We start from the raw sequence: 2,949 nt of genomic DNA, 5'->3' as shown, positions 1-2,949 counted from the left end.
GTATGATAGCTGGCATAGGGAGGGATGTGGTCAGAATGGCTCTGTCTGTGTGGACTAGTTTTGCCTAGCATGATCCCAGCAGGCTCCTATTGGGGATAAGCCACAGTTTCAGCCATACTAGTATCATTCTTTAATCATAAAGCCAGAGGATGTTAAGATTGGAATTGATCTGGGAGACTATTCAGTCTACCTTTCTTGTGATTTATATGAGAATAACAGAGCCTAGAGAAAGTAAGTTAATTACTCACAATTGTAAATGTGTAGAGGTCTACCTGAGATTAGGCTTCTGATATCAGATTCCATAGTCTTTCCTACATGTGTTCCCCCCTGGCTTAGACAGTTCATGGGCTTTCAGATTTGACAATTTTCTCACCAGTCTCTAAAAAGGAGCTTTTATCTGCACATTATAGGTTAGCATAGATGAATGATGACCCTACAATGTGTGGGAAAATCCCAAAGGTTGACCACTGTGAATGGGAACTACCCTAGATGTGTCAGGAGCACCACAGGCATGCTCACTTCTTCACTGGCTGGAGCTGGGTAAGATAGAAAGGAAACCCAAATCAAGACACTTTGCTGCTTCAGTTCTTTTATTGCATGTCACAGTCCAATGTGTCTCCATTTAAAGTCAGATTTTTTGTTGAATGGTCACACCAGCTGCAGGCCCTTGGGTCAGAAGTCTTGATATCACCAATTGTTCATTTTCTTGATGGACTTCCATACTTCAGGCATTTGTGTGTAGCTGGTAAATTGTGAAGTTTTCAGAGTGGTGTAGAACCCTCTCTTTTTGGGACAGTTGGTTCTCCTTGTGCAGCGTGTCCTGAAGCTGGCCTGTCTCCATCCTCTTTCTAAGTGTGTGAAGTCTCTTGTTAGGCAGCATAAAGTGAGAGAGGACTCCTAAAGAGGGAGCAAAACTCCTCCAACATTTGCTGAAACATGTTTGTAAACTGACCAAGATGTAATTGGAATGGCATTAAAAGACTAAAATTTATTTAATTTCTTGCCATCTGGCTTGTGATATATGGTGCCTTCAATTGAGTTTAGAAGGAACGTTGGCCATAGGTCAAGAGGTGAGATGTGTGTGTGTGTGTGTGTGTGTGTGTGTGTGTGTATGGAGAAAGGGGGAGAGAGAGACAGAGAGAGAGAGAGAAGGAGAGAGAGAGAGATGGAGTTTTTCTCTATTGCCCAGTCTGAAGTGTAGTGGTGCAATCTCAGCTCACTGCAACCTTGGTTTTTCAGGTTCAAGTGATTCTCCTGCCTCAGCCTCCCAAGTAGCTGGGATCACAGGCATGCACCACCACATCTGGCTAATTTATGTATTTTTAGTAGATACTGGGTTTCATCAATTTGGTCAGGCTGGTCTTGAACTCCTGACCTCATGTGACCCACCCACCTTGGCCTCCCAAAGTGCTGGGATTATAGGTGTGAGCCACCACACCTAGTCGGATAATTGAGTTTCTTATTATACCTGGGTTTCTGCAGAATTTTAGTGACTAAAGAATGTACACTAGTGTTAATTTTGTTTTTCTTTATGAAAGAAGTAATTTACTTTTTATATAATTACTTGCCAGTCATGGGAAGGAAAAGTCCGAGTTTTTGTCCACAATGATAGGAATTATTGTTACATTACAGGATGACTCTGTGAATGCCTTTAGGAAAAATCCCTAGTCATATCTTGACCATTTTCCTAGCTGTGAGACTGCCATTATACTGGTTATTGTAACATTTCTTGGTTTTCTTTCTAGACCTGAACTAGTTATTTGCTACTTCCCTCCTGGAATGGCTAGTAAAATAAACACTAAAGGTAAGAGATTACATGTACTTATTATATTTTACTACATTATGACATTCTTTATCAGCATTCCTGAAATCATACAGAATCATTGCCCAGTGTCTTTGTGGAACTTGCAGTTAGTTTCTTGGCTTTTTGAAGTATTTTATTTAATGGACCTTTTTTTTCTTTTTCTTTCTTTTTCTTTTAATTTACTGAAAGTGTCACATGTGCAATTCTACTTGATTTATGTTTCCAAGGCTTTGTTGAGCCCCTTGTGGAGGACTACACTACAAGTTTAATTCTGCAGGTTTCTTTGAAAATCGACAAATTGTATGAGTTTTATATTCTGCTCTTATAAAGCATCTTCTTTTGTATTTTTCTACAATATACTAAAGTAATTCTGTGCTTATTTTACAGCTTTGCAGCCCCCTAAAAGACCATGAAGCCCTGAGAGTAATGTAAAGATTCCTGAAATTGAGATCACCATGGAAAATAAGGGCCAGTCTTTGGCATGTTTCTGTTGATTCTCCAGTTTATTAGTTATGTCAGTTCACTAGCTATATGTTTATACAGATGAAGTTAACCAAGCTAATTTCACATGTGCACAGCTGCCTGTGATAAAGCTAAATTTCTGGATGTTTTTAATTGACATTTTGAAATTCATTAACAGGAAATAAATAACATGAATCACCTTACAAGCTGCACTCAAAAAAATCCCTAAAATGTTTTTTCTTTATTACAACAAATAAGGATGCAGAGGGTCACGTGGAATGTTTCTTCATCTCTTGTCCTCTTTGTTTTTTCTGTTCTTTTAAGGAAATAAGTTTAGGGATAGTTTAAACAGCAGTGCCTGGAATGAAAGCATTTCCTACAACACCCTCCAATATATTTCCGTCTCTCCATGCTTATGGGGTCTGCTCATAAGAGGGAGACATGACAGGAGCTCCCTGTCATGTATCCATCCAAACAGGACATATATAAGTAAAGAAAATGCAGTGTGAGCCCTGCCTGCAGCCATGGTCAAGAAAAGGAAGAGGCTTTTTTTTTTTTAATTTAATCCTAGCAGAATTTTGCATAAGTCTCTTGGTTTTAAAAAAGATGAATTTATCATAATAAAATAAAGCACAAACTCTGAGGCCAAAGTGATAGAATTTAAATCTGCATTCTGCCACTTA

General features: G+C 38.8%; 1 long non-coding RNA gene across 1 annotated transcript in view; it reads left to right on the top strand.

Moving 5' to 3' along the window:
* Positions 1 to 2,243, top strand: part of LOC108298734 — a 5,059-nt gene extending 2,816 nt beyond the window's left edge. Inside the window, exons 2-3 of the long non-coding RNA XR_001822674.2 lie at positions 1,746 to 1,804; positions 2,192 to 2,243. This is a non-coding gene — a long non-coding RNA (uncharacterized LOC108298734). The remainder of the gene's footprint in view (positions 1 to 1,745; positions 1,805 to 2,191) is intronic.
* Positions 2,244 to 2,949: the final 706 nt, after the last annotated feature.

This window comes from Cebus imitator, unplaced genomic scaffold, assembly GCF_001604975.1.
Source record: "Cebus imitator isolate Cc_AM_T3 unplaced genomic scaffold, Cebus_imitator-1.0 Scaffold1062, whole genome shotgun sequence".
Classification (NCBI taxonomy): Eukaryota; Metazoa; Chordata; class Mammalia; order Primates; family Cebidae; genus Cebus; species Cebus imitator.
The sequence above is the reverse complement of the archived record's forward strand: the minus strand, read 5'-3'. Positions and strand labels throughout refer to the sequence as shown.